Raw genomic sequence first — 10,000 nt, 5'->3', positions numbered from 1 at the left:
GCTGCACCATTGCAAAACTGTCGTAACTCAAAAATTTCAAGTACAGAGTCACAATGGTTTATAAGAATGCCGAACAATTCTGCGTCTTTTGGTAATAAAGTCGTAAGTCAAGTGGAGCCCTATTTACCTAATCAAGATGGTAAGTTTTGTTGCTTAGGGTAAAATTATTTAAGTTATAGGACTTAGATACTTTAAAATACTTCTCCTGAAAAATCACGAAATTTGAGTTGCGACAGTCTTGCAATGATGCAGCGAATTCTATTATCTCCAATAGTTCATTTAGTATATTCCTATTCTATCTCTTTATCTAATCTTCCTCTTTCCCTCTTAACAATTCCTTATTCATCCAATTACCATCCATCACTTCTCTCCACCTCTCCCCCTCCCCCATTACTTCGACACGTCGTTCGTCTTCCCACTCTCTTTCCCTGTGTGACTTACGTTCCCCCGAAAATGGAAGACTTCAGCTACACGACGTCGACGTCTTACTTCAGGTGCGGTCGTCGTTCCACGTCAAACAATTTGTTTACAAACTGCCATCCCGGCCAGCGCAGCAAGCCGCACTCCGACAGGAACCCATTTCGAAATACAAATTTTCTGCCCTCACCGTCTTTCGTGTGTTCGCACTACGTTTTCAGCCATCAAACATGTCTCGCATTTCCGCTATGCAACATCTCTCTTTGCCCAGTAAGGGGAGACCGAGGGTCTCAATTTGTTTACATTTCCAAAGTGTCAAGGGAGACACTTCGAAGCGTGTCAAGAATGACACAAAGGGAAGAAGAGAGATACCATTTGTAGCGTGTGTGTCATGAATGAAGGGAGACAAATACCGAATAAAAAGAAATGATTAACCAAACTAAAAAAACACAGCAGAAAATTTTATTGCAATTAAAAATAAGTAAAATACTCCAAGAAAAATGAAAAGAGTCAATTAAAGAAGAAACAAGTATGAAGAGCTATCTGCTGCTCAGTATACGTCACTGGGCCGATGGGGAAAAGTGTGAGGATCCAACCACAATTATCTCTAACTACTCAACCCAACCCTCACCTCGACCCCAATCACCACCACCACCAAACAACAACAACAACAACAACAACAACAACAACAACAACAACAACAACAACAACAACAACAACAACAACAACAACAACAACAACAACAACAACAACAACAACAACAACAACAACCCCTTTTTCCCACCTCCACCCCGAAGGCGTTTTCGTTCCATAAACCGCGTCTGCCAGCCAACGGAGCACAAAGGAGAACAAGAAATGAAGACATCAGACCTTTTCATCACAACGAGAATGGCTGATTGGTTGGATGGATGGATGACTGCGCCCGCTCACTCGGGCCATCAGTGTGGTTATCCATGCCTGGATCCAGGTCGAAAAGTGATTCTTCATCGATTGGTTTCCGCTCCCGAGAGAAACATACACAGCCACTCATCTCCTCCCTCCACTGAGGGCTCCAGAGGAAACCGCAACACGGCGACACTCAGAAGCAGAAGGGAAGCTTGCAGAACTCTTGTCTCGAGACCTCAAAACCTCAAAGTTCTCATTTTTCTGACCCAATACTCCAGAACCCCTTTGGCTCTTTGCCTTCCATGGCCTCCAACCTTTATTGCTTCTGGTCTCCTTCCCCTTTCCATCCTTCGTTCTCATCTTCGAGAACCTTTTATCCATATCTCTGAGCAGCTTTTGTAGGTAACTTCCGGCTTTGATCCGTATTATTCACAGAAGATGTAATCCCGGTTCTCCGATAACTGCCCCGTACTCCTCCTATTCCTCCTCCTCTTGTTATTGAGTTCTTTTGTAGAGTGTCTGTCTCCCATTCTCTTCCACTTCTCATTCACCACCGGGTGTTCGCATGCTGAGACACACAAGGGTCTTGCACAGTGCACAAGTGTTTTGGTCAAGCTTCAGGTGATTTTATTGAACATCATCGGGTAGGGTCTTCATTAGTTGGAACAGGAGGGCCATGACTTCAGAGCATACTATTCTAAAAAGGACTTAATGCACAGGGCTGGCTTAAGACACCCGAGAAACGATCCACCTCAAAGCTCTACAGGTCCTGTAGTAGAATGAGAAAAATATGTATTGCATAAGAAATAACTAACGATTAACTACTAAGCCAATATGAAAATGAATAAAAGGCTGTGAACATCTTTAAGATATGATGTACAATCTGTATTTATTCAGTATGTTCTCTGCTTTCATATGCAACCACTTTAGCGTGCAGCCAAATTCAAAGAAAAAAAATGCTTTTGCAAATCATGCATTAGAATATGCATGTGTGCAAGCACAAGGATGAATAAAGGAACTCAAGAGTAAACATGCACACACAAAAAACAAGCACGCATGCACGCACACACATACTAAAGAAGACAAATACCCAAGACATATACGACTATGTACAAATATCTCAGCATACAGGCTGAAATGGTTTGATATTTCAGTATCACACAAGCTGCCTTTAACATGAAGAGAGCGCTAGCGAGTCTATCAACGTGTGGATCTGCATGAAAGTGAAATGAACCTGGAGGCACAGGGATGAAAGTCACGTCGGGCGTTCATCAGTCTTCAATTAAAGCCAATAGACCAAAGTCGGCATATCGGGGAAACGACGGCGAGGTGTAGTGATGCTCTTGCTGCTGCGTTTACACCGAGTCAATCAGACGTACAACACTGAGACAAGAATCTGCCTCGACCCTGTTGGGCTACAAAGTCAAATAAAAATTGATACTCAACTTCAGGATTTTCTCCGTTGCTCTGCTATTTCATTCCAAAGCACATCCTGCCAGGCACGAAAAGGTAAAGAGATTATTATGTTTGTTAATATTAACTGTTGCGTTACCTATTACTGAGGGACACTCACTCCTGTAAGGTAGTGTGGTCACCGCGCCTCTTTATCAATTAATCACCTTCTCCATTACTGAATGATCGTCTGAATGCGATGAAAAGATTCAAATAAAAAATAAAATTTTCAGTACATATATACATATATATTTGAACTATGAATTAATTTAATTTTATTACAGCACAAGCACTTATCGGTCAGCACTCGTACTAATCATTTTAGAGACAATCATGCTAAATGGCTAGACCCTTTCCACGCTTTGGTGAGTAACACAACAGGAGTGTTGCTCTCCTAAACCAGGAAACGAGGAGAATAAAAACAGAAAATCTACCTGAATTGATGACTTCCACTCAACACACATCCCACTGAGGACGCCCCAGGAAATTTGATAAAACGAAGCAAAAACAAGCAATCTCTCGAGGATTATATGAAAGATTTGTTATTAATTACATCGTCCATCCCACCATAAATAGACACCTTGTAAACAAACATCAAGGTGCGCAACCATAAAACCTCTTTCTTTCATCTCAAACTAATAAGTTATGTAAAGCATCAAGACTGAGTTACCTTATGATTAAACACAAGAAAAAATCCTTAGCTACAGGAATGCAAACAAGTTTACATCTTTCCACAAACGATGATAGGCTGTGTGTGTGTGTGTGTGTGTGTGTGTGTGTGTGTGTGTGTGTGTGTGTGTGTGTGTGTGTGTGTGTGTGTGTGTGTGTGTGTGTGTGTGTGTGTGTGTGTGTGTGTGTATGTGTGTGTGTGTGTGTGAGTGTGTGTGTGAGTGTGTGTGTGTGTGTGTGTGTGTGTGCATGTGTGTGTGTGTGTGTGTGTGTGTGTGTGTGTGTGTGTGTGTGTGTGTGTGTGTGTGTGTGTGTGTGTGAGTGTGTGTGTGTGTGTGTGTGTGTGTGTGTGTGTGTGTGTGTGTGTGTGTGTGTGTGTGTGTGTGTGTGTGTGTGTGTGTGTGTGTGTTTGTGTGTGTGTGTGTGTGTGTGTGTGTGTGTGTGTGTGTGTGTGTGTGTGTGTGTGTGTGTGTGTGTATATCTACATCTATACGTATATATATATATATATTATATATATATATATATACAGTATATATACATACCTCGTATATACACACATGCAAAATGAGTTTAACACAACAGCATTCTGATACTTATTATTATTCTTTCTAATATTCTAACTTTTTCTGATAAGATTTTTCATTCAGAAAGATGGGCAAAAAAAGTCGTCCTTATTCTTTCATTTTTTAGTAACGTTTCGACTACAAGTAGAAATTCCCTGTGCTCACAACTCTCCACTTAACTTGAATACACCATACTATCTTAAAACACACACATTTAGCTCTGCGGGGTCAGTTACTACAGGATGACCACTCACTCTCACGATATCTCGTTGAAGCGATCGCCCTCTGGTTGTATATCAGAGTCATACATTGGTTAATCTATGCACTATTCTTTTCATGTTTCGTCGTTGTCTTGTCCGTAATCAAGAATACATTCAGACGCCGAAGTCCACCACCGCCGCTGTTTCTTCTTTCCTCCTTTCTCTCCATTCTCCACCATCTCTTCTACCTTCTACCATCTCTTCTACCTTCACTCTTTCCCATCCATTTCTTTACGGGAATTGTGTGATGAGTCTGTGGCTACACAACTGGTATCTAGATGCAGCGGCTGACTCGAACCAACTAACCAACGCCATCCTTCCTCCTTTCTTTTCCTTCCTTCATTTAATTATCCTGCAGGAACCTTCCCCAGAACTGTTTCCGTCTTTCTTAATTGAATTAACTTTAATTGAACTGGACTCAATATTGGCGGTCTGCCACTGTTGAGTACGTTATCTAGATCGAGCGCAATTAAACTGAATGGAGGTTGCACGAAGCATCACCATACCATGCTCACACGTACACACTCACTGTGATATCAAATTCCCAAAAGAGTGTCTCCATTCCACTTTCATACTCTGTTTTCCCTTTGCCTTTTCTTCCCTCAACATCTCCTCATTTCACTCCCTAGATCCCCACCACTTTCCTCACCCTATCGCTACCTTCTTTCCCTTTCCCTTCCCTCTCTCTACTTTCCCTGGTGGAGGAAGCGAGAGCTGGGCTGTAGAGGAAACAGTCTTTGTGGAGTAAAAAGTACGTAAGATGAGTGATGGAGGAGCTGGGAAAAAAACGGAGAATTTTAAACGAGGAAACGGAAAAAGAAACGCAAAGAATGGAGGGGAACGAAAAAGATGGGATGGTAATGGAGGGAAACAGAAAAAAAAGGTAACAGAATGGAATAGGAAGGAAAAAAGGACAGACGACAAAACGGTGTGAATAAAGCAGAAGAAAAAACAGCGTCAAAGGACAAAATAAACACGACAGGAAAAAGTAAAAACATGGTAGAAATTATAACGTGTGAACAGAGAAAGGGAAAAAGAATCAGGTTGAAGTTACGCACTGGAAGAGCGAGCGAGGAGGTGGGAGGAGGGGAACGGGGCAGTGAGGGGAAGAGGCGGTGAGGACGGGGAGGAAAGAAGAGAAGGAATTCCGCGTGGAATGGCTCTCCAGGTTGAAGCTGGGTTTCATCTCTTGACAGGGGTCCCTACCCGAGGAGTATTACAGACAAGCTAAACTGACCCAGTAGCATTGTTACCCCTGCATGGTTCTACCAATATCACCCGTATAACGTCGCTAGTATTGGGCAATACGAATAATTGTGCAATATCATACGAGTAGATCGAGTTGGTGTGGGTCACTGGAGAGAACACTTGTTTCTAAATTAAATTCAAACAACCTGGCAAGGGCCAGTTTTTTTTATTATTATTTATTTATTTATTTATCTATTTATTTATTTATTTATCTATTTATATATATATATTATATATATATATATATATTTTTTTTTTTTTTTTTTTTTTTTTTTAAGTCCTCCGATATGTGGTGAAAGCGTTCGACAGATCACCGGGAAGAAGACACGTTTAACAGGTAAATGAAAGCGACTGGACAGAGACAGATCAAACTAACCAATATGTGGCATGTAGATGATTAACGACGACGACGAGTCCCTTGCAAGCCGTGGGACGCTTTGTAGATCTTAAAGAGTCGACTTCATTCAGCTTCGACAGATCTTGGGACGCAAACTTAAAGTACAGGACATTTTCAGACCGCTAACATAAACAAATAGAATTAAAACGAAAGCTGAAAAAGAGACTTGAAGGTACGTGCATGGAAAGGAAAAAGGATGCAGACCTCACCATAGGGGAAAAGAAGTGAAAAACTCGAAGCAAGAAATGTAATAACGACGACATACAGAGACGGGGAATGGCAGCCTCGTCCCCGGGAAGAACAGGAAGAATGTAGAGTCTAAGAGAAAACGAGAGCTTGAGCGTGTATGTTCTTACATACATGTACTCGCGAGGGAAGAGAGATAGGCAATGGCGATGAATATAGTTAACCTTACTAGAAAAATATTTAAGTCCGCTTACAAGCTCAAGTCAAGTGATAGGAAATTAGAACAAAATACATAACATCATAGATATCATGATAGATATATATCTCATTCATTGTATACATACACATACAACCATCTCTAAAATTGTATATGTATATTGTGCACGCGCGTGTGTGTGCGCACGAGTGCGTCAGTGAAAGTGATAAAAACTGTCAAGGAAGACGCGGCAATAGAAAAACACCTCTGCAACACAACAAAGACAAAAAAGGAACACCGAGGAAGCTATGAGGCGAACAGTCCAAAAATTTCCTCAACAAAAATCAGCACCATTTTCTTACATTCTCACAAACAGCGGCAGGTGAAAGAAGGAAGGTAGACAACCAAGAGGATAGCAGGAAAGAGACAATGGGAGAAAAGGAGAGAAAAATTAAGGGATTCATTAATAAACAACAACAATAACAACAAAAGAGAGAGCGGTGGTGGCGACGGGAATACAAACCTTCAAACCTTGACAAAGTAAAAAAAAAAAAAAAAAAAAAAAAAAAAAAAAAAAAGGGGTGGGAGGAGTCCAAAAATGAGATCCAAAGGGACAAAAACTCTTGGACTGAACGAATACCTTGATGATCGTTGCTGATTGGACAATGGAGATATAGTTATCCGTGAAATACCATACGAGGTTAGAGGGGTGTGGTAAAGACCAGAATAATTTAGTGAACAAGAAATACAATATGAAAGATATGAGAGAGAAAGAGAAAGAGAGAACGTCGGAGTAAATGGAAGGTGGAAAGTTTAAAATGGCGGAAAACGCGGAATAATAAAAAGAAAAAAGAGTTAGGGGGAAAGAAGTGAAGGAAGGAATAGAAGAAAGGTAATGAAAATGATGAAGGAAATAGAATGAAACACAAGAAGATTGATGGTGAAAATTTGTGGAGAATAGACAGGAACGGAAGTAATGGCGGAAAAGTTGATGTTTGACATTCTTTATTCTCTAAGAGACAATAACTTGGAGAAAGAAAGAAATGAGACGGTTCACTTGTACACACACGCGACGGACAAGAAAAAAATGGCAACGCGTGATTTCGTGAAATGCTGCCGCTGCAGCTACAGATCCGAGTGAGAAAAAGGAAAATGAAGAAACAAACAAACACACAGACAAACAGATATGCAGACAAGTATAGTTAGTGAGAGTTTGCGTATGTGTGTGTATGTGTGTATGTGTGTGTGTGTGTGTGTGTGTGTGTGTGTGTGTGTGTGTGTGTGTGTGTGTGTGTGTGTGTGTGTGTGTGTGTGTGTGTGTGTGTGTGTGTGTGTGTGTGTGTGTGTGTGTGTGTGTGTGTGTGTGTGCGTATATGCGTGTGTGCATACGTATGTACGTGCTTGTGCTTGCGCGTATATGTAGGTGTTCGTGTGTGTGCAATCGAAAGAATAGCCTGCAGATGAAGAAGAGCGCAAATAAGCAAAGCTAATGGAGGTCTGACGGGCCGCTGCTTTAATGAAAGCAAACAGACTGTCGGGATAGCAATCTAACCCAACAAACACACATACACACACACACACTTTTGGCAATGTTGGATATGTAGGTGGAGTAGGAGGAGGAGGAGGAGGAGGACAGCAAGAAGAATGGAGTGAGCGTGAGTAAAAAAAAAAAAAAAAAAAAGGACCTTGGACCTTGGAACAAAGGACAAAGAAAACAAAAGGGGAATACTGGCGGAACGAAAAAAGTCCTGCAGAGGACAAAACTGGGAACGAGAGTGAGAGGGGAGAAAGAGGAAAATAAGAACGGATGGGAAAAGAGATAAGAGTAGAAGAGGGGAGTAAAGAGGTGGCGGAAAGGGAAAAGAGGGAAATGAAAGAGAAAATAAAAAAGAGTAGCGTGGATTATGAGGGGAGGGGAGAAGAGGGGAAGGGTAGAGTAGGGAGGAGATATGACGAGAGGATGGTGTAGCCATAACTAACCCTATAACCATATATACGATATGTCACAATTATGACATCGTGATCCACAGACTTCCAGCAGGATGTCGATAGCTACTGGCGTCTTTCAACTTACACTTAGTCTAGAAAACACCGCCAAACTTTACTGACCTGTACATTTTCAAAAAACATCAAACAACAATGGTAAGCATGTCGCTACGATCGCGTCATCCTACCTCAAATGTCTCACCAGATATTTCATTAACCAATCATATATATCTACCTAATCATAACTATAAACCACACATCACGTCAAGACACATTCAGTAATGCTAACTAAATATATCGTACTATAACTTACTCACAAATATTATTGTAGAAAGAGATCATGTAAACGTCAATAGGCAACCTCGTGTAGAAATGAAGACGCATGCAATTCTGTGTATATATGCCGGCAACTGCCTAGCCATATTGGTATTCTCCCCATAGATGGATTACCCAAATACTATGTCACTCTGGGTCAGTACATTTTCTCCCTGTAAATACAACTACTAAATCCTATCACTGGTTTACATCAAAACGCACAAACTTTATGTTTCATAAACCGAATACATTGGGAGAAGAGAGGAGAAAGGAAAGTAAGGGTAGAAGGGAGAAGATAAAAGCTAAAACTAGATATAGAGGGAGGAGCGGAAAAGACATAGACAGGGGAGAGTAAGGTGTAAAAGGGAGTGAGGGCTACGTGAAGAGGCGCTGATGGAGGGAGAGAAATGATGAAGAGACTGGGAAGAACTAAATAAAAATATTCATCGCCAAACTAGAGAGGAGGAAAAGGAGAAGTAAGGAGAAGGAGGAGGAGGAAGAGGAGTAAGGAGGAGGAAAAGAAGTAGGTGAGAGAATGAGGAGGAGCAGGAGGAGGAGCAGGAGGAGTTGGAAGAAGAATGAGGAAGAAAGGGCCGCTCACTGGCACAAGCGGGACAGGGTACATTGTGCCACAACCTGCTATCGGCACCCTCTCCCCTGCCCTGAACCTCCACCCCACCCCACCCTATCCCATCCCCAGCGACTTTGTTCACTGTTGGGGTTTCCGAACATCAACATTGCCGTAGAAAACCAGGGCACTATCTTCACTTTCTCCAACAAGAAGCGCTCACCTACGGACATCAATTTGGGCTGCATCGAGTCTCCGTACTAATTCAATATAAATTCTGAAGCAATCCATAGTATTCACATAATATATACTCTTACATATCCAAGATTCATCTGTAAGATATGAATGGAAGTGAAAAAAAAACAAGGCAAAAGGTAGATAAAGTCAGTTCAAATGAAAAAAAAAATCGACTATGCATTATGAAATTATGTTGTACCCTTTCCTGGAAGACCAAATTCGGATTTCACGTTCGGAATCGATAAAGTCATGCGCGGGTCTGCCTCAGTGAGGAGCACACGTGAAACCAATCCAATCTCTTATCCATCTACATTTGTGAACTTCATGTGCGCGAGTAGGACCATACAGAGGCACATCTGTGTGCCCATGTGTGTGTGTGTGTGTGTGTGTGATTGAATTCTCTCTGCTACTATATCCCCCGTGAGTTGTAATCACTCAACTCCCACCCAGTGTGACTCACGTGAAACATGAAACTCTGATGAAACCCGCAATAGGAACTCAGCTGTTTCAGTTCAACCGCAGTGGCACTAACAAAATTAGTGCCAAAGGGACAAACACTCACGAGATCTCATTACCTGAGGTACGACGTTGGTATGCGTCCAGTTGAAGGTATGATCA

Source organism: Oratosquilla oratoria, chromosome 36, assembly GCF_046742065.1.
Source record: "Oratosquilla oratoria isolate Oo_2021 chromosome 36, ASM4674206v1, whole genome shotgun sequence".
Taxonomy (NCBI): Eukaryota; Metazoa; Arthropoda; class Malacostraca; order Stomatopoda; family Squillidae; genus Oratosquilla; species Oratosquilla oratoria.
The sequence above is the reverse complement of the archived record's forward strand: the minus strand, read 5'-3'. Positions refer to the sequence as shown.